Source organism: Pipistrellus hanaki (genome assembly GCF_964339955.1).
Source record: "Pipistrellus hanaki genome assembly, chromosome: 2".
Taxonomy (NCBI): domain Eukaryota; kingdom Metazoa; phylum Chordata; class Mammalia; order Chiroptera; family Vespertilionidae; genus Pipistrellus; species Pipistrellus hanaki.
Window position 1 is genome coordinate 115,695,756 of NC_140504.1, and position 22,902 is coordinate 115,718,657.

A 22,902-nucleotide genomic window follows, 5' to 3' on the forward strand; every position below is an offset into this window, starting at 1 on the left:
GTATTGGGGGTGGGACAGCCTGTGGTTGGACCTTAGGAAGGAGGAATCAGACACCTTTCCCACCCTCTGGGTCACACAGTCCTGGACTGGAGATAATGGAGATAAAGAAAAGGAACAAGTGTCTTTTCTTTAAATGGCATCACAGCCAATGACCTCAGTAGACATCAAAATGCTGATTGTTTTGGGGGTATATGTTGTGAATTATTGAAGATTTCTGTAGAGGAAACATCACCATGTATTTCCTTTGTGGGTCCACCTTTAGACCTCTTTTCTAAGTCCCTCAGTTCATCCCTCACCTTCTTGCTCCCCCCCCACTCCGAAAGCAGAAAACTTCATTGCTTCTAGTGTAGTTGATGGGGCATTTTCACCAGTGGATTGTTCCCCTGGATGAGTTATCCACAAGTTTAGTCAAATGTTTTAGCAGCTCTACAGAAGTTATGTGTAAAAGAAAACTACCCAGAATATTTTAAAGACATATATGGGTAAATTTTGCTTAAAAAAAAAAAATGGTTTGCTAGTAAGTTCTGCTTCCTACCTAAACTGCCTTAGGATTGCAAGAATCAAATGGTTAGTAAGACATTTGCCCTGATAGTATTAAAAAAGGGAAGTGATTCTAGAATAATTTGGTTACTCATTTCTTTTTTTCTTTTTTTAATATATTTTATGGATTTCTACAGAGAGGAAGGGAGAGAGACAGAGAGCTAGAAACATCGATGAGAGAGCTTCATAGATCAGCTGCCTCTTGCACACCCCCCACTGGGGATATGCCCGCTGGTTACTCATTTCTTCCTTGCCTTCAGTGTTCCTGTTTTTCTGATTTCGGTTAAAGGGGTAAGCATTTTGGATTATTTGTCCTGTTAGCAAACGTTCTGTAAAAGTTCTGCAGTAGATAGGTCTGAATTCAAGCAGTCTGTTTGATCTCCAAGGTCCTGTGCAGGCAGGGCAGGGTGCTTAAGCAGCCTTACAATGAATAGCTACCTGAGTAATAAGAACCCTGGCTGGGGAAACAATGCTTGCCTCTTCTGGTTTTTCACCTCTCAGCTGCTGGCAGGTGAAATAAGATACACCTGTTTGGTTCCAGGCACAATTGGAATTACAATGTTTGGTTCCAGACACAATCAGAATTGCACTATTACAAATTGTCAGACCATGTGGCCAGGTCCCTCACCTACAAGTTGCATCAGGATCATGTAAACCTGTAAGGAAGAGTGTATCTGAATCCTTCTGTCTGCCAATTACCTCTCTTTTCTTCATCCTGCCAGGGGCACCCACCTTCTGAGTTGCCCACATGCTGAGATGGTCCCTACCCAAGCAGGTGGCATAGCAGATGTTTCCCACACCTACGCCACTTTGTCTATCCTTTATTCCTCTCAGAGAGGTAGACTCTGAAATCAGACTTGCTCCTACTCACTACTTGAGCAATCTTAAGCCTCAGTTTTGAACATCTGTAAAAGGGGGGTAATTATAGCACCTGTCTTTTAGTGTTGCTATGAGAATTAAATAAATTAATGCATTTAAAGAACTGAGATTAATGCCTGGCTCATAGAAAGAATCACACATATGTTAGCTGTTTCTATTATGTCTGGTACTTCTCTGGACTTAGTCACTTTCTATGCTTGGCCCTGGTCTGTTTTCTCCTGGCTCTTGACCACCAGTCTAAGTCTGACACCTAAGTATCAGATAAACCCCCTATTGGCTGAGCCACACTGAAATCCAAAGGGCACAGCAACCGCCTGATGTGTCCATTCCCAGATGAAACTTGTCCATTATCACATCGCTAATTAATGGCTGGGGTTGGCTTCTGTGGAACATTTCAGCAGAATTGCCCCAGTGGAGTTTATAAAGTCCAAAGTGGTCAGGACATCTGTCTCTCCATCTTTTTTAAATAGAAAATAAAAAGTCATTATTTAAATATATCCAGCCTTTAAAATTGACCCATGTCTCTATGGTTGGAGTCTAAATGAAGGCAATTTAGCAATATTTACCAAATGTCAGATGCATAAACTCATTAAGCCAACAATTCTGAGTTCTAGGAGTCTCTCTTACATAAATACTTAGAAATATGAGAAATGTCTATATTCAATTTGTATAGATGTCCCATAAATTCTTTGCTCTTGATGGATATTTAGATTGTTTCCAACTTCTTGCTATTGCAAGCAGTGTGCTAATAATTAATAATCTTGCACATTGATCATTTAGAATTAAGGGTCAATTAAAGAACTTCATGGACAAGAAAAAAACTAAAGGAGTTCATCACTACCAAACCAGTATTACATGAAATGTTGAAGGGTATTCTTTAAGAAGAGGAAGAAGAAAAAGGAAAAAAAAGATTAAAAAACTATGAAAAATAAATATATATCTATCAACAATTGAATCTAAAAATAAAAATAAATGAATAAGAAAAGTAATGAACAAAATAAACTGGTGAATAAAATAGAATCAGAGGCATAAAAACATGGAACAGACCAAAGAATCTTAGGGGGAAAGGGGGAGGGTGGTAAGAGATTAACCAAAGATCTTAACAATGGACATAGATGGTAGGGTAGTGAAGCCCTGGGATGGGGCAGGAACCGAGTAGAAGGGGACAATAGGGATAAAAAGGGGAACATCTTTAATACTCTTTAAAATGAAGATTTAAAATAAAAATCTTAAAACCTTCTTTTAGAAATGACTGTTTGCTAATTATTTAGGTTGTGTATACAGACACAAGACAAAGCGGAATGTGGGTCATTACTAGTGGAATTACTAGTCTCTAATTATAAACACTTACTAATGACCCCGTTCGTTCAGAATGATTTTCTATAAGGGAGCATGGACCTCTAAACAAAACCCTGAGATGCAAGATGCAGTCCTCATTAGTGGGAGAACTAGGCAAATCCATGTAAAGTCTAGAGTTGAATTCATCGTAATGTACTGTGGTAGCAATGTAAGTTTTTACATGGTAAGAACTTGACTGGGCAGGAGATATACAGAAACTATGGGTACTATCTTTGTATTCTGAAAAACTAAATTTATTCTAAAATAAAAGGTTTACTTTAAAAAACACACAACATAATTCTAAAGTTCAAGTCCCCATTTGAAGTATCCAATGAAATAACACACTCGCTCTATTTATTTATTTATTTATTTATTTATTTATTTATTTATTTCTTAGATTCTTTTGTATTCTTCCAATCATTATGAACATGCTATTGCATATTGGTTGATTTTACTTTTATAATAGCTTTCAATGTGATTGCTATTTCTTTTTTTTTTTTTTCCTTTTTTTCTTTTTTATTAAATTATTATCTGTGTACATACACCATTGCCCCCCCTCCCATACATACCCTCCCTCCCCAGAGTTTTGTGTCCATTGGTTGTACTTATATGCATGTATACAAGTCCTTTGGTTGCACTCTTATCTACCCCAGATCTCCCTACCCTCCCCACTGTAATTTGACAATCTGCTTGTTTCTTTACTGTCTCTATATCTATCTTTTGGTTCATCAGTTTATAATGCTCTTTATTATCCATAAATGAGTGAGGTCATGTGGTGTTTCTCTTTCATTGACTGGCTTATTTCACTCAGCATGATGTTCTCCAATTCCATCCAGGTTGCTGCAAATGATGAAAATTCCTTCTTTTTTTATGGCAGCATAATATTCCATTGTGTAGATGTACCATAGTTTTTGGATCCAATCATCTCCTGATGGGCACTAGGCTGTTTCCAAATCCTAGCTATTGTGAATTGCGCTGCTATGAACATAGGGGTGCATATATCTTTTCTGATTGGTGTTTTTAGTTTCTTGGGATATATTCCTAGGAGTCGGATTACTGGTCAAATGGGAGTTCCATTTTCAGTTTTCCGAGGAAGCTCCATACTGTTCTCCACAGTGGTTGCACCAGTCTACATTGCCACCAGCAGTGCACGAGGGTTCCTTTTTTTCCACAACCTTGCCAACACTTGTCGTTTGTTGATTTGTTGATGTTGGCCATTCTGACAGGTGTGAGATGGTACCGCATTGTTGTTTTGATTTGCATTTCTTGGATAATTAGTGACTTTGAGCATGTTTTCATGTGCCTTTTGGCCTTCCTTCTGTCTTCTTTTGATAAGATTCTATTTAGATCCATTGCCCATTTTTTAATTGGGTAATTTATCTTGTTTTTATTAAATTGTATAAGCTGTCTGTAGATGTTGGAGATTAAACCTTTATCAGTGATAACATTTGCAAATATATTCTCCCATACAGAGAGCTTTCTTATTGTTTTGTTGATGGTTTCTTTTGCTGTAAAAAAGCTTTTTATTTTGATGTAGTCCCATTTGTTTATTTTCTCTTTAGCTTCCATTGCCTTAGGCAGGGGTCTTCAAACTTTTTAAAGTGGGGGCCAGATCACAGTCCCTCAGAGAGCTGGAGGGCCGGACTATATGAACTACTAATCCCTACTGTAACACCTTGGCTGCGCTCACTGCCCAAAGAACCTGGCGGGCAGGATCAAACTCCCCTGGGGGCTGCATGTGGCCCGCAGGCCGTAGTTTGAAGACCCCTGCCCTAGGGGAAGTATCAGTGAAGAAGTTCTTTTGGCATATGTCTGAGATTTTGCTGCCTGTGGATGCCTCTAGTATTTTTATGGTTTCCCGTCTTATGTTTAAATCCTGTATCCATTTTGAGTTTATTTTTGTGTATGGTGTAAGTTGGTGATCTAGTTTCATTCTTTTGCATTTATCTGTCCAATTTTCCCAACACCATTTATTGAAGAGACTGTCTTGACTCCATTGTATGTTCGTGCCTCCTTTGTCAAATATTAATTGAGCATAGTGATTTGGGTTGATATCTGGATTCTCTATTCTATTCCATTGATCTATATGTCTGTTCTTGTGCCAGTACCAGGCTGTTTTGAGAACAGTGGCTTTGTAATACAGCTTGAAATCTGGTATTGAGATCCCTCCTACTTTACTCTTCTTTCTTAGGATTGCTGTGGCTATTCAGGGTCTTTTGTTGTTCCAAATGAACTTTTGGAGAGTTCCTTCTAGGTCAGTGAAATATGCCGTTGGTATTTTAATTGGGAGTGCATTGAAACTATAGATTGCTTTGGGAAGTATGGACATTTTGATGATGTTGATTCTACCAATCCATGAACATGGTATGTTCTTCCATCTCTTTACATCTTCCTCTATCTCTTTTTTCAGTGTCGTGTAGTTTTTCAAGTATTGGTCTTTTACCTCCTTAGTTAAGTTTATTTCTAGGTATCTTAAATTTTTTTTGGTGCGATGGTAAATGGGATTGCCTTTTTAGTCTCTGTTTCTGCAAGTTCACTATTGGTGTATAGAAATGCCATAGATTTCTTGGAGTTAATTTTGTATCCTGCTACCTTGCCAAATTCATTTATTAAGTCTATTAGTTTTTTGATGGACTCTTTTGGGGTTTTTATGTACAATATCATGTCATCTGCAAATAAGGATAACTTTATTCCTCTTTTCCAATTTGGATGCCTTTTATTTCCTCTTCTTGTCTAATTGCAATGGCTAGTACTTCCAGTACTATGTCAAACAAGAGTGGTAAGAGTGGGCAACCCTGTCTTATTCCTGTTCTTAGAGGGAATGGTTTTAGTTTTTGCACATTGAGTATGATGTTGGCTGTGGGTTTATCATATATAGCTTTTATTAAGTTGAGGTATGATCCTTGTACTCCCACCTTGTTGAGAGTTTTTATCAGAAAAGGGTGTTGGATTTGATCAAATGCTTTTTCTGCATCAATTGATATGACTATATGATTTTTATCTCTCAATTTGTTTATGTGATGTATCACATTTATTGATTTGTGGATATTGTACCATCCTTGTATTCCCGGAATAAATCCTACTTGGTCATGGTGTATGATCTTTCTGATGTTCTGCTGGAGCCGATTTGCTAGAATTTTGTTGAGGATTTTGGCATCTAAGTTCATGAGGAATATTGGCCTGTAACACACTCACTCTTGAGAGGGGTAGGGGGTAGGGTGTTGGAGGGAAGTGACAGGCAGGCCACTGTATGGAGAGGTTGACTGAGGTGGACAGCCAGTTAGTTTTCTTCAGTATTGGCATTTTGAACAATTTGGCTTTTTAGATCCTCTCTCCCCTCAATTATAAGATCTCAGATGGGGGCAGCAATTCTAGTTCACTTTGGCATGTGGGCACAGTGCTGGCACACAGTAGGCTGACAGTTTGTGGAATGCACGTTTGTAGAATACACAACACATGAGTTGATTGGTTTTTCCTATAGTGACATTTGGTGTGTGATATTTTTTCCTCTGTACATACCTCTCTCAATTCTCTTTGCCTTCATATTCTCAACTCTTTCTTCCCTAGCATTTCCCTTTGAGAGCTGGCTGGCATCGGTTCCTAGTGATCTCACTGTGGGCTGCAGAGGGGTTGTTTGGGGAGGTTGTGTAAGAGAAGGCTCTGCAGCGCTAGGGACCAGGCTGCATCACTTACACATGCCCTCAAAGCAAATGTTCCCTCCAATACTAAAACCACCTTGTGAAAAAGCTGCGACCAAAGCCGAGAGCCAAACTCACACAGGGACAAGATGAAATAGAAATATAAATCCAGTGATAGTGGAGAAAGGAAATCTGGGTCACCTAAAGCAAGTGACAATGTCTGTCTGTGCCTGGCAGAGAAGATTCAAGCCTCATTCCCCCAAACCGCTCACACAGCCCATGTGGATAGCTTGAGGTCCAGAAAGTAACTCTGTGAGTTTGACTTACTGTTTATTCCTTAACACAGGGGTAGCAGGGAGCATGGCTCAGGGGTTCTCAAGAAGATAGGACCGCTAAGGCTGGCAAATGTCTTCTAGTCTTCATTCTCAGGCCTGGCTCCAAGAATGCTTTGGAAGGGCCTCCGCAGGGCAGCATCCTTGCAGGACAATCTCTCCAAGCTTCTATGTAAAGACACTCTCCTGCCATGCCCACTCTCAGGGACCATGTGAACTGCATTCCTGTTGTGATGACGAGGGAGGGGGATTGTGCACTTAATTAGATAAACATGAACTGCAAAGGGAGTTCTAAATTCAAGTTGTGCCTCTGTCATTGGTGACTTTAAGACTTTACACCCTCATTTAACTTGAGGGATCTCAACTTCCTCAGCTATATAACGAGACTCTCTAAATTGGCATATCTTCTATTTCTAACATTGTAAAAACGAATTTGCTGGGGGAGACTGGGAGTTAGATATCTCATGTTCATACTAAGATCTTCTGTTAACTTGAGAAAGCTGTTTTACTTCTCTGACTTAATTTTTTCCTCCCATAAAAATAGCAGTTGAATTTTTAATCTACAAAAGAAAAAAAATCCTAGGTTGATATACCTTTGACTTTCATCTAGGGCAGCAAAAAGGTTAATCTTAAAGAAATGGTACTGTCATTGTTTTTTCCTGTTCTTTCTTCACTCTGATGCCTATGAAATTAGGACAACTGGCTGGTTTTCTGGGTGTGTGTTGAGGGCACCACATAGAGGAATGATTCACAAAAGTTCCCTAAACATATTATTTTAGCAGTTAAAGTGCTTCACTATTCTGGACCTTCCAGCTTCCTAAATACCATTTCTTCTTCACACCCTACATTCCAGCCACTCCGAGGACCTTGGGGGCTGCCATTCTGCTCTCTCTGGGCCCAGACTTTCTTATGCTTGTTTTTCAGATTAAAATATCCTTTATCCCATCTTTACCCTGTTCATATTTTTCTCCCATGGGGAATTCTTTCCAGAACCTTTTCATGTGTCATTTCCTGAGTAATCTTTTCTCAACATTCCTCTCACTCCCACCCCCTCCAATTAGGAACAGTCAGGCACTTCCTGGTCTGGTCTCCCACTTTCCCATTCTCTTGTCACATCATGATGTTTATTATGCCACGTTGCTTCCTAGTGCTTCCTCTAACAGGCTGGCACCCCTTCAGAGCTGGACTTTGTGCCCTGATGTTTATCATAGTATCTTGCTAAACCACTTTGAATTAAGGGGCAAGTAAACAACTTACAGCTCAGTTTGAAAAAGTGAAGATAAAAGGTCAGAGCAGGTCGAAGCCGGTATTCCCAAGTTGGCCATGGCTCATGGGGTGAGATCCCCCAGGCTAAGCTTGCAGATCTTTGTCCATTCGCCTCTTGATGTGGGGCCCTTTCTGTTCCTTAAAAAAGGAACAGCCTCAAAACAGTGTGTTTGGAGCCGAATGTAGAGCAGATGTACCTCTTCCAAACCCACTGCCAGGAACTCAGACAGGGGATGTGGTGGACACAGCAAAACAATGGAGGGAGTGGTGCACATGCTTCTCACGTGGTGCCTGCCACAGAAAGTGCCACTATTTGGCTCATGGGTGACATGGCCCTGCCTGTCACATCATGGCCCCACACGGCATGTACCCAATGACCGATGCGTGTGTTAAACCACAACAGAGAGTAGCCTGGCCTGGGGGAGTGTGGGGCAGCTTCCGTTGGAGGCTGGGATGCCGGCCACTTCATCCATTCTGTGCCTCCAGCAATCGGCTGGGCCAGTCCCACATGAACCTCAGCTGGCTCCCTCCATACACCACACACACACACACACACACACACACACACACACACACACACTGAGAGAGAGAGAGAGAGAGAGAGAGAGAGAGAGAGAGAGAGAGAGAGAAAGCGCCTTCTGGGCTGTACTGGTCCTTACTGTGAAAGGGGTCCACTGGAGTCTGGAGAGGGTGTGAAGATGCCAGATGCCACATCCTCAAATAGTTGGCCATCTTGCCTGGAGTTTCTGAAGGCTGACCTAAGGGTGAGGTGGTGGAAGAGGAACTATCAGCTTTGCTGTCATTGTGATCAAAGCTCCACACACAATCCACTCATTTATATGGCAGCTGCTCACATTGATGAGAATGTGCTGCAAGCCAGGGATTATTTGATTCAATCCTCACTCAGACTTATAGGATGGCTACTGTTATTGTCTCCACTTTACAGATGGAATGATTAAGGTCTGAATTCATCAAGCAACCTGCCCATGTTCACTCAACTAGGCAGACTGGGGTAGGGACTCAGACCAGGCTGTTCTGTGATTTCAGCTCTACTATGCTTTGTCTGCCTCAGAGTTGGAGAGAAGACAAGAAGAAGGGCCAATGGCATTAGGCCTGGCCAGGTGACACAGAATTCCCTGAGGGAGTCAATTTGGAGGTACCTCTTGTTGGTCCTTGACCCAGATAGTAAGTCTACAGGGGAAACTTAACCCAGATCGAGTGTGAATATGGGGCTCACACATTAATAGGGTTCTCTTGGCTAACATGGGAAACTATCCAAACTCAAGAAAGGGACAGTATCCTAGCAACTGTGATATGCCCTAACCTCTCCTACAGAAAGAAGAAAGTTTTATCTTTAAAAAATGACTTGCCAGGATAATTTACCATTGACATTCTTCTTGGGTAGCAAAAAGCCAGTGGAGAAATTTGGTGGCTGAAATACCACCCAGAGTCTGAAGCTGTAAGCAAAGGGGAACTTGGGGGTGGGTGGGATAGATAGCTCAGCCTTCCTGCCAGCAGCCATTTGTGCTGGGCTCAGTAGGTTTGGCATCTGTCAGCATCACTGCTCATCTTTGAAGGCTCGCCTTGTTATGTCATACTGAAATCTACAATTTCTTTTTTTTTTTTTTTTTTTTGCACTGCCTCACTTGCAATGTTAGTAAGCAATTTAAGAAGCAAATTACACTAATTTTGTTCTTCTCTGAAGTATGAAATTTTAGAAGATCGTGCCAAGTGAATGATCGGGATTTTTCTCAGTTTGTTCGTTCCTTATGTGTTAGCTTGTTCATTCTTAAATATATTTCTCTGCTTTGTAAATTTCACTAAGCAAAATAAAAAATGAAAACAATTATAAAATCACCTCTAAAAGCACAGGTTTTGATAAGAAGAAAATTCAAACGTCTATGGATCAGCCAAAGCAGATATTTTTGTCTACATAAATTCTGGGCTTATTGTTCATTGTGTAAAGGAATCAGCTAGAGTGTGAGCTCAAACAAATTGGCACAACTTTTACTGATGAAACAAGACTGAAACAAAGCTGTCATTGAAGGTAGGAGGGAATCTGATCTTATACATGAATTTTAGTCTAAAATTAGTGCACTGATTATGAAATGGAATGTGGTCAAAGTTATCATTGAAAAGTCTTTAATTATCCCATAAAAATAGTATGTCTAATATGATGTATGAAACCTGTATCAGGTAGTTATTGCCACAAATTCACTGCATGACAAACAACCCCCATGATCTCCATGGAAGGCATTTACTTATTACTCATGTGCCAGTGGGTCTGTAGTAGTCTTTCTGCTCCATGTGCCTCATTCTGGGACTCAGACTTGAGAGACATTAGCTGTCCAGGGTACATTCCTTCCATGCAAATGGCAGATGTACAAGAGAATGAACCCAAACACATAAGTGCATTCCAAGTATCTTTTTGCACTTGCTAACATTCCACTGACCAAAGCAAGTTACATGGCCAGGCCAAAATCAAGGTGCAGAACAATACATTTCAAATCCAATGAGGCTATGGACAAATGTGGCTCTCTAGCCCTACTCCCTAGGGGTAAATAAACAGGACAAATAGTTCAAATTATCACAAGTCTTAAGGTATATTATTTTTAATTATATGAAAGACATGATTCTAGTTCAGTCAGAGCCAGTTCAATCTGAACATGATGCCGTTCACAAAGACAACATATTTACTCAACTTTGGGGTCTGTTTCCTTGCTATACATGCCCTCTAATGTCCAGAGAAATGTTTCTGTGAAGCTGACCCTGCGGCCCCACAGCTGTCCCACTAGAGACTCTCTGAAAAGACCTTTCTCCCCATTGTTTTTCATGAACTTCCTGAGCTCTGCCTCTACGTGCCACCCTGCTCCTTGGTGCCAACCTAACCCTCCTGTCCCATTCCTGCTCTCCCTGCCCCCCAATCCTGTCCCAATCCCTTGGACCACATGCTCTGGCCTGCTTAAGTGGGACTCTGCAATCCCACAGGAGCTGGGCAGCTCCTCCCACCCTCCCACATTTAAGTCCCAGAAGCCTAGGACTCGGGGTCACCTGGAAGTGAGGCTAGACAATGCAGACCTAAAAGTCCCACTTTCCCCTAAAATGTACAGTAAGGTAAAATGGTCTAGTACCTAGTCAGAATCCTTTCAGGAAAAAAGTAGACACTAAATATTTCAAGTAGAGAGAGTTTTAATTCAAAGAAGCATGAGTGTCGAGTAGGGCTGGGAAGTCAGCTTTCAGGAAATCTGAGCTGCCCCCGAACCCAGCTGCCTGAAGCACCAGAGCGGGTGATTCTCAGAGGGTGTCTCAAAGCTAAGGGCAGCTGCTACCAACAATTTCAGTTGCCTGCGCTCAGTGTGTGGTTCTTGAGGAGACCACTCCTTCCTCTAAAACCACAGCAAACCATCTCAGGTGCCAGACAGTTATTTTACCCACTCGTCATTGGAAAACTTTAACTCTGAACCACACTGGCAAAGAAACTGCAGACTTTTCTCCAACAATGAAAACACAACACAGAAGAGGGCAGAGGTGATGTCGGGCTGACACAGACAGTACAGAAAATTATCACACCCTTTTCCACATTTAAACTTCCAAGCAGCAACCAGCACCGCGCCACACTTCTGGCCAACGTGATGCAAGTAAACATGTACTCATAGCATTAGAACCATCCAGATAATCACCTTAGTTCTAGAACTTGCATAACACCAGTAGACCCATTTACATACTCACTTATTTAACCTGAAGAATAATATTTATAGTTAAGAGATGTTTTACTTGGATACTATATATTTTTAAAAATGTAGAATTATATACTATTTCAACTGAACTCCATAGAATATCACACTGAAATTTTTATTTATTTAATTTTTTAAAATATATTTTATTGATTTTGTACAGAGAGGAAGGGAGAGAGATAGAGAGCTAGAAACATCCATGAGAGAGAGTCATCGATCAGCTGCCTCTTGCACACCCCCTACTGGGGATATGCCCACAACCAAGGTACATTGCCCTTGACCGGAATCGAACCCGGGTCCCTTCAGTCCCCAAGCCAATGCTCTATCCATTGAGCCAAACCGGTTTCGGCCACACTGAAATTTTTATAAGTTATTGTAAAACCTGAAAAAACTTTCCCTTCAGTTCCACCTAAATGAAGGAGGAAAATTCTTCTATCATTTATTCTCCTCCTATATGGCGTTTTGCCTTTGTTCTTACATTATTTTATACTAGATGAAGTCATGCACTCTAGTGATAAATCCAACTTGAAAATCTCAATGACCATAAACAATGATCCTCATCCCATCCTCTTCAGTATTAGAAGAATCTATAAAACATATAGAATATGTTTGTAATATAAAGGCGATAATTATGTATTGCCCCCCAAGGAAATTCACTTATTCTTATAAAATAAAAGTTAAGAAATTTGAGTTAAACCCGCTGGATCCTGGACTATAGCCATTCATTTATGTGCCTGTGCCAGGTGAGATGTGTATGGTCCTACTCTCAAGGCTCCCAGTCCAGTAGAGGACCTCACTTGCTGGAACAAACTTTCCCATCTCAAACTGAGTTAGAGGAAGTTATCAATATCACCAAGTAATTCTTGACTTTTCCAAAAGAATCACCAAAGAGCTCTTTTGAACTGGTGATGAGATTCTCTCATTATGATTCTCTCTCTTACCCAAACTGAAGTTACACTCATTTGCAGAGAAAGCAAGACTGCCAGCAGGTGGCTCCAGCATAGCCATTTGGGGAACTGAATGACTGAATGCACTTGGTCATAAATGAATGCACTTGGGTGTCCCTCCAAGTTGTCTGGGTTTTCAAGGGAACCTGTGGTCAGGTGGCTGGGTTCCCTATTTTTCAGAGGATGAATCTGAATTTTTATAATGTTTTTTAGAAACATCATATTGACTCAACTTTTAAACAGCAGGTAGGTGTTAATAAAGGCCATAGGCTGGATTCTGCAAAATATAGATGAGTTCGAATTATAAAAAGAGGATAACGCTGTCTCCAACAATGGACTGTGAAGTCATAGGGCCAGAGGACTCCAGAGAGTCGCCAATATACTGCCTGCAGCTGTCCAGAGAAGACAACAGGATGCAGAGCTGTAAGGCACCTTATCTTTCAGGGCAGAAAACCGTGGCCTTGAGAAGAAGACACTTGCCTAAAGCCCCCCACACAATGCAAGTCTCTGTAGACCCCAGTTACAGGCTGCTCAGGTGACTAGCATCCTTGAGCAAGTCAGCACCACATGGCAAGGAGAGACACAGTCCGTGCTTAGAGATCTTGAGAAAAGAACGGTTCCCCAGTCATTATTTCTTTGCTTATTAACCAGCACTGACTACAGATCTATTTGGAACACACCAATGATGTCATTTTACAAACGAGATAATTAACAGAAACACTGCAATACAATATTTAGGAAAAAAACCAAAAACCTCCAATATTCAAATTTAAAATAAAACGGGGGAAATAGCTGCAATGTATAGATTTCGTTATATATAAGCTAGCCTATAAGTTAGTGAGGGTTCTAATAATATAGTTAAGGATTATGAATAAGCATAGTGTTCAGGTTACATAAGGTTTAGTTTCAAATATGGTTCCTATTACACACCAACGTGGGCACTATCCAAGTTAACCTCTCTGAGACTCAGTTTTCACATGTATAAAAATGAGAATGTCATAATGAGAGATAATCTGTCCGCATTGGTGGTATAGTGGTGAGCATAGCTGCCTTCCATAATGAGAGATAATCTATATAAAGTACTGAACCCAATATTGCCATATAATCTGTACCTACTAAATGTTAGCCTTAAAATATGCACCACAGATTAAGTAAATGGTCACTGTTTGCAACTAATAAAGTCTTAAGAGGTAAATTCCAATTATTGGGGCCATCGTGTTGATATAGATGTTCTTAAAGTGTAAGCCCCCAAAGGATGTATATCTATGCATATGAGCATGACCACTGGACACAGGCAATAGGAGGGTGGGGCTTGTGCTGGGGGTGGGAGCGGGCGGGGAGAGGTCAATGAGAGAAAAGGGAGACATATGTACTAGGAATACTTTCAAAAATAAAGAAATTTTTTTTTTAATAGTGTAAGCCCCTGCCTTCTGGGTTTGTCCAGGTATGCTGGGAACGTGCACTCAAAGTCTCAATAGGAACTTCTGACTGTTCACAAAGGTTAGGTTCATTACCAATATTATTTTCTAATTTTTTTTTTCTGAGAAAAAGAAGAAATGGTGGGGCTTCACTACTTTAGGTTGTAGAAAACTTAAGGGACTTTTTATTTTGTTTTGTTTTTAGTTCTGAGTAAATACAAGTTAATATAAATCAGGAAGATTTTTATAAGGTTGGCCAATCCAGCTGATGTAACCATAAGTTGGATTCTCCTATTCATGTAGCCAGCAAGACTAAGTCTGGCGGGTGAGGAATGACCAGGATGGACAGTATGATAAAGCCTGTGGGCGCAGCCAGTTCTAATACATAATTCAGAAAGTGGCAGCTTCAGCCAGGAGGAGGGCCACTTGGGCATAAGGGTAGGAAGTGGGAGACAGAAGTAGTTTTAAAGGTTAAGTGAGGAGCCTGCAGCTATCCAGCTTCACTTCTTAGTTATATATGGCCTCGGGCAGGACATTAACTTTGCTGAGCCTGAATTTTGTTAATGGTAAAGGGAGACAAACTTAGCCACATGCAGAGTCCAAAGCAAAAGCATAAATGTGGGCCATCATTTTGACTGAGATAACTCAGTGAAGACACTGAAGCCTGAGTCCAAAGTGCCCACAAACCAAGAGGCTATGGTAGAGAGAGCTCCACACAGAAAGGCAAGACTCCTGGACCAGCCCCACAGGAGAAGGTGAAGCCCCCTCCTCCTTGCTTTCACTGCCCTGGCCTCTGCCACGGCCCTGGCCTTGTTTCAGGCTCTCATCCTCCCACACTGGGACATCAGTGGTCTCCCTGCTCCTTCAAGCATCCCTACTCATGTTCTTTCTCCCCAGTGCTACCAGGCAGTATGTCCTATAATGAAAACCTGACCTAGTTGCCAGTCCGCTAAAAACCTTTCAGCAAGGATTTTCGTAAGAATGACCCCAGAATCCTGCGCATGGCTGCTGTAGCCTTCCATGACTAGAAAGTCCTTTTATCTCTTGCCTCATCTGTACATGGAAGAATTCTAGAAGAATTCAGAGAAAAGCAAGCTGAGATACCTGCTTGTGAGCAGAGAAACTGCATTTACCTAAGTATTTATCCATATCAGTTCTCACCTTTCACTGCACCTGGGCAAAGCCCTTATGCCCAGGCTGCACTCCAGACTAACTGTGGAACCCACACATCCGTATTCTGAAGCTCCTCTAGCTATTCTGATAGTCAGCCGAAGTTGTGGATCACAGCTATGCACTCATTCTCATCTTAAAAAAAAAAAAAAGAAAAGAAAAGAAAAAAGCACAACTTTTAATCACTTGTCTGAAGTCCAAATATGTCAGCCTCAAATTCTGTTATCAACCACCTGCTAATCATTGCTTACTTTGGGGAAAACATTTATCAATTTCAAAAAGAGGACATCAGGGAAGTGAAGATACATGATCAATTCCAGAAGTTGGAGGCAGCCCAGTCTCCCGCAAAGCCCGTGGTTTTACAAACACCCTCCTGAATGTCAATGAGCATGAGTCCTCGTGGCCTGGGCAGCTCTCCGTGAACAGCCTGGTCCCTTCCAACTTGGCACAGCAGGACCAGCCTGGGGAGGGAGGAAGTGACTCAGGGTTGTCCTCTCCCCCACAACAGGGCCAGGCTGTAACCTTTTGTGAAAGGACGGGTAAAAATAGCAGCAGCACTTCAGGAAGAGCTCAGAATTTTTAGATTCTGAACCATGTGATTATGTAATTGAGGTTAAGTGATCCAAGGAAGGGCAGGTAATAATTATTTATCATCTTGTTAGGTATCTATGTGAGTTTTCTGTCTTAATTTACACAAGGACCGTGAGGTGGGTGTTGTAATCTCTTTTGTATAAATGAGGAGCTGGTGAGCGGAGATGCACATTGGAATCACCCAGCCAGCAAACAGCAGAGAGGGGACGAGTACTGGCACCTGTGTGCAGAAGGCCCGCTGTGCACCTTTCATAGCTGGCTCCTTGCATTTCTTATCCAACCACTCACACTCCTGCCTGCTCCTGGCTCAGCCTTAATGCTGGCACTCAGGTAGGCACGGGCATGGCATTCTCCAGGAGCCAGCATTCTGTGTGGCTGTGTTCCAGGGTTCCTGTAAAGATGTAGTGAGAGATGAGAGCAAGGCCTGGTGCAGGTGGCCTTGAGTTCCAGGCTTACCTGAGTGGCTGGTATCCTATAGGCAGTAAAAGTCCATTAAAAGGCATTAACACATTTGCAACAGCATGGATGGAACTGGAGAGGATTGCACTAAGCGAAATAAGCCAGTCGGAGAAAGATAAATATCACATGATCTCACTCGTATGTGGGATATAATGAACAACATAAACTGATGAGTAAAAATAGATCCAGAGACAAGGTAGCACTGAACAGACTGCCAACCTCAGAGAGAAGGCAGGGGAGCAGGTGTTAGAGATGAACCAAAGGACTTGTGTGTATGCATATTAGCATAATCAATGGACACAGACACTGTGGTGCTGAGGTCTTGACTTCGGGTTGGGAGTGGCCAGGGGTGGAGTCACTTGGGGAAAAAGGAGACATATGTAATACTTTAAACAATTAAAAAAGGGCATTAACAGAGGAAGGAGATGCAATCCAGGTCTCAAGAAGACTACTACAAAGCTGACAAAACTACTACAATGGGTCTATGAAGGAGCAAACAGAACTTAGAAAATAAGTTGAAGCACTCTTCAAGTGCTCAGATTGTGGTCTCTAAATGCCCTTTGCTATAAAAAAACAAAAACAAAAAACAAACAAATAAACAAACAAAGAAAAACCCCTAAGGATTCTTATAAAGGTAGCCATTTCCAGGTCTGATGCAAAAATTAAGACAGAAAGAAAAGAGACAATCAAACACCAGAAGACCACTGAGGTCATGTCAAAGGACATAAGCATGAACTTGAAACTCTCCCATCGGCTAGAGGTGGGACAATTTCAATAAAAAAGAATAATGACTGACATGGATTGAAACTTGTCAAGTATACAAAAAATCTGTGCATTCATTAATAATGTAGCATCCCCTTATCCCTAAAAAAAACAAACAAAACAAAACAAAACAAACAAACAAACAAACAAACAAAAAAACAGAAACAGCAACAACAAAAAGAACCAGAAAATACAATTCATTGGTTAACTACTTTTGGAAGTTGCTGGGGCACCAACTCTTTATTCTGAAGAGTGATAAATGAAGGAAAAGAATGAAGCATTTGTCCTGTTTTGCCTTGGCTAATTCTTTAGGTCAATGAAGTGGTCAATAAAGAAATGGTTTTCTTTAAAGAAAAGTCACAATCAGTAATTAATGGGGTAGGAATGTTAGAATTAGAAAATCACCAATTTGCAATCTTATTGAAATCGTGAATTTAGACAATGATACTCAGTAGCTATGAAAACCATGACGTGAAGGTTGAACAGGTTAGCATCTAAGACAGGCAGGACCTCTCAGAGGATGAGAGAGACCTAAGCCAGCTCCAGGGATGGAGATCCTAAACAATCCTATATAATAAAGGGCTAATATACAAATTGACCGAATGGTGGAACGACAGGTAGCTATGATGCACATTGACCACCAGGGGCCAGACACTCAATGCAGGAGCTGCCCCCTGATGGTCAGTGTGCTCCCACAAGGGGAGCACCACTCAGCCAGAAGCCAGGCTGATGGCTGGTGAGCCCAGCAGTGGTGGAAGGAGCCTCTCCTGCCTCCACTGTAGGCAGGTGGTAAGGAGCAAGGGGTCCCAGACTGTGAGAGCCTCAGATTATGAGACGGATGTCTGACTTCTGGCTTAGAACTGATCCCCAGGGGCTAAACCAGCAGGCAGACATAGAGGATTGGGGCTAAACCAGCAGGCAGACATCTCCCAAGGGGTCCTGGACTGGGAGAGGGCACAGGCTGGGCGGATCCCTCCTCCCCCAAGTGCATGAATCTCATGCACCAGGCCTCTAGTTATACAATAAAACAAAGAAATACAAAAATTATACACACATTCTGTGGTTTTTTTCAAAAGGTTAGGTTTAACACTAAGCAACTTCTATACACACTATCACAGTGACTATATTATAATGAAACCTAGAGACAACATCCTTCATGAATGTGCACCATCCTACAACCTTAGCCCAGACTCCATTACAGATTGCTGGGCACATCTCAGAAGACTTCCCAGGTGGAAAAACAAGAGTGCCTTCCAAATCTATCCTACCCTAGATTATATCTGTATATGGTGAGGTCCAGACAAGTAATGCTTTTCCTACACTAATAACTGCCCTCGCATTTACCTGACCAGATACAGCTTCTCACTCTGCCTTTCCATTCATGACCTTGGATTATCTTTCCTATGTGGTTATTAAAGCCAGTCCCACTTCACACCAAATGACATATTCTCAGGCAAATCCAAGAACATTATTCCAGAAATTCTTTGGCTATATAATTATTTTTCTTCCTCAACGGAATCAGTACTATCAGCACAAAATCTGTTTATTAACTCTCATTAAAAGTACATTTTCTTGAGCCACTTCTCCACCAACTTCCACCAAATTTCTTAACTCCCTTTTAATAGAAAATCTCCTTGAAAGCCCTAGCCAATTTTGCTTAGTTGGAAGGATTGAAAAGTAAGACCATATCACTTAGAGTGTTGGCCTGCAGAATGAAGGGTCTCAGGTTTGATTCTGGTCCAGGGCACATGTCTGGGTTGTGGGCTTGATCCCCAGTAGTGGGCATGCAGGAAGCAGCCGATCAATGATTCTCTCTCATCATTGGTGTTCCTATCTCTCTCCCTCTCCATTCCTCTCTGAAATCAATTTAAAAAATATATATTTTTAAAACCAACTCTTTAAAAGACTTACCTATACTTGTATCTGTGTCTTTTCCTCCCTCCTTTTCTTAAACACATTCTGCATCCCATTCTTGTTTGGCCCCCATCTTCTCTATCCAAGGATAAGCCCAGACCTTATCTTATTTTATCGGCCCATGGTCTGTAGTGCAGCCCTTCACTCCCTTCTCCTTGAGGCACCTTCTCTGGGCTCCAAGAACTCCACTTTCACCAGGATTGCCTCTTACCTCACTAGTTGCTCCTTCTGAGCCTCTTTTGCTGGTTCCTTCTCTCTCCCTAACTTCTTAACATCATGGTCTGGGGCTCAATCTTTGATTCTTTTTTTGGTTAGGCATTTTCTTAACTTTCAATCATAGACTTTTCAATCCTTCCAACTTTAGGCTCCAGCCCAGATCTCTTCTGCCACCCACTCAGTCTCCCATGGGCATCTAATAAACCTTCCAGGTGACATGGGGAAAGCCCAAGTCTTAATCTTTCCTTCCAAACCTTTTCTGCCTACAACCTGCCTTATCTTAGTTGATGGCAATTCCATTCTTATGGTTGTTCGGGCTCAGTAGTATATACTCTTCTTTTTTTCATAATCCACATCATTTTTCAAGACATTCTATTGGATCTACCATAAAAATATATCCAGAATTTGACAACTTCTCAAAGCTTCCACTATGAACACTCTGCTACTTCCATCATCAGTTCATGCCTGAGTCACTGCAAACCTTTTATTGCAGAGACCAGCCAGATGTTCACAGAATCCATTTTCTCTTTTTCCTGGACACACATCTGGACTGCATTCTCCAGACACCACCTCCAGGCCTGGCAGTAAAACCTTCCACCTGCTTGATGCAGAGTGGTCTACCTCCTTTTGGCCTAATCTCAATACAGCAGCCAGAGTTACCCTTGAAGCATAAGTAAGACGATATCACTTCCAAACCCTTTCTGATGCTCCGATTCCCCTCCAATAAAAGCCAGAGCCCCACTAATGGCCACAAGGCCTCTAGGATGAGCTGCTCTGACCTTAACCTCCCTCTCTCTCTTCACTCATGCTCTCTACCCATCACTTTGGCCACACGGGCCTTGTGCCCCCACATGCCAGGCACTCTTCCACCTAGGGTTTGCCTGGCTGGGTCCCCTGCCTGAAATCTTCTCTGGACTAGTTTCCTCGCCTCCTTCAAGTATGTGCTCAAGTATCCTCTTTGTGATTGGGTCTATCCGATTAGCATATCAGAAGCTACCATCCTCTTGCTTCAGTATGCCCAATTCTCCTGGTCCCTGCTCTTTTTTCCCCTTTTCATGACACAGAATTTACTACTTTCTAATATATTGTACTATATGTTACTTATGTTTATTATCTTTCTTTTTACTGCTTACCAATCCTTCTAGAATGCAACTCATTGGAGGTCTTTTGTTCAGTGATATACCCCAACCACTTAAAAAAGTGTGTGGCACACGGTAGGTATTTAATAAGTATATGTGGACTAAAGTAATTTATCCCTAAGTATTATTATAGGATTATTTCTATTTTATAAGATTACATGTGTTATTCATATACTTAGCATTAATGTGTGTATGGCACAGTGGGGGTACAATAAAAGGGCATATTCATATTCACTGTCTCCATTTACTCACTTTTTTAAAAAAGATTTCTTATTGATTTTTAGAGAGAGAAGAAAGGAGGTGGAGAGAGAAACATTAATGTAAGGGCAAAACATTGATTGCTGCCTCCTGCACAGGCCACGTGAATCAAACATTCAACCTTTTGGTGCACAGGATGTATCCAAACAACCAAGGCACACCCTTCAGCCCGGACCCTCGCTTCTAATTCATTCCCTGACCCATTCCAATCTGACTTCTTCCTCATCATGAACAGAAATTTTTCTTAGCAAGGTCACCAGTTGCTAGATCTAATGAGCATTTCAAGTTGTCATCCCAACTAGACATTTTAGCAACAATTGACTAAATGTTGCATAGTCCCTCAACTATGTTATAGAGTTTAATGCTACATTACAGTGAAGCCTAAAGTTTTCCAAAACTGCTTAAATGTGCTTACTCGGTCTCATGCTTAGAAGCACTAGACCTCTTTAACTGTGTGTGTTACCCAGGGTTACTGTCTCGTGGAAACACTCTGGCCCTGGGCTTCTTCTGAATCCCTGAACTCTCCCAGTTTTCCTCCTTCCCCCAGGCTGCTTCGTCTCAGCCTCCTTTGCCAGAACACATTTTCCTCTCCCTAGCCCTTAAATTATGATTTTCCCAAGGATCAATTTGAAGCACTTTACACTTACCCGTGATTTAATCTGCACTCATGGCTTTGACATTCTTTGCTTATGATCCTCAGCTAAATCTTCACTGAGCTTGGCACTCACCTCCAACTGACCCTGTCAACATTTCACTTGGATGTCTCCAAGTCTCTGTGCCCAAACTTGACCTCCTGTCTTCCACACCATCCACCCAACACCCAGACCAGAGACCTGGGGGGAGTCTGACCTTCACCCCTCCCTCGTGCTGTACTTCATCCTACCACAATAGGCCACATTTCTTACCTAATTCATTCTTGTCTCTTCTAGTCTACTTTCCCCAATCAGGGAAAAAAAAAATCTTTAAAAACTCAAAAAATATGACTGTCCTTTATTTAAAATTCTTCAGTATCTTGCTTTTTGTTTGTTTGTTTGTTTTCTAGGTTTGTTTATTTTCTGTCAACCTTATTTCCATTTTAAGAGTTTGTGGGAGAACAATTTAAGATTACTCTGTAGTTATTCCTACCCACTCAGTGGCCTGAGCAGTGGGGGGCTACAGACGAGTCTTCAGTGGCAGGGTGAGCACCGCAGTCCTCGGTAGGAAAGTGCTGAAGGTTCACAGAGGGCATTGCAGGCCTTCAGAAGTGCCTGTGACCTCAGGCTGAGCAGCAGGGCACTCAGGAGATGGAGCAGCCCATTCACCCTGATATACCTCCTTGGTCACAGCCATTTCAGCATGGCCTGCTCTTCCTTTCCAACCTCCTCAGGGTCTCTGTAGAAGCAGAGATCAGGCATGACCTCCCACAGATGTTTATGGGGATGGTGGCACGCATATGCAGTACTTCTTGGGCCACCATCCACCACATCAGACCCACTGAGTGAGCCCCCTTGTTGTTGCAAAGGCTGGCAATGTCCACAGAGCACAGAGAAGAGTCTGCATTACACAGAGCAATGGTGGGCAGGTTAACATAAGACACCTCTGTGAGAGGCCGGTGGTCAGCCCTGGGATCAGTAACCACCAGGAGTCTTGGCTCCCGGCAGGCTGCCCGGATCCAGATGATGGAGGTTCCAGGAGTGAAGCTGCCAGCAGTAGGAGTGGCTCCAGTGGCAGCAGTAGGCTTCAGCACAGCTCACTGGCCCATGTTCTTGGATGATATGACACTGACAACAGCGTGGTGTCCAATGTCAACAATGGCACGAGCTGCCAACAGAAGCTTCTCCCAGGTTCTCTTCAGGTTTATGCTGTAGACACCATCACTCTTCCTTTTGTAGGTGTACTGCTCCATTTGGAAGTCAAGGTTGGTGCCACCTAAGTGGGTCCCTGGTGCAAGGAATTTGAGGGTATCCCCCCTTGGTTTGCAGAACATCAAGGGCTCCGGACATTGTGAAAGTTTCCTTGTAAGTAAGTCACGTGGGAACCTAGAACAACATATGGGTCCTTCTCTGGGTAGTGCAAAAAGGCTTCCCTTTCCTTTTTTTTATTTATTTTATTTTATAAAAATCGGAATCTTGGACATGGCCTGCAAAAAATAAAGACTTTGACCCGCCCACTCATCTCCTTGCATTTACTGCAACCACTTCTTCCCTCATGCCCTGCTTCCTAGGTCCTCAAACAATCCTGGCCTCAGGACCCTCACAGCTGTTCCCTCCTAGCTGGCCCCCACTCATCCTTCATAGTGTAGCTTAAGCGTTACTTCCTTAG

General features: G+C 42.0%; 1 pseudogene across 1 annotated transcript; it reads right to left on the reverse strand.

Moving 5' to 3' along the window:
- Positions 1 to 21,705: 21,705 nt before the first annotated feature.
- Positions 21,706 to 22,583, reverse strand: LOC311618396 (small ribosomal subunit protein uS2-like; annotated as a pseudogene). The gene has a single exon. The product of its transcript is annotated as a small ribosomal subunit protein uS2-like (transcript).
- Between the last annotated feature and the right edge of the window lie 319 nt (positions 22,584 to 22,902).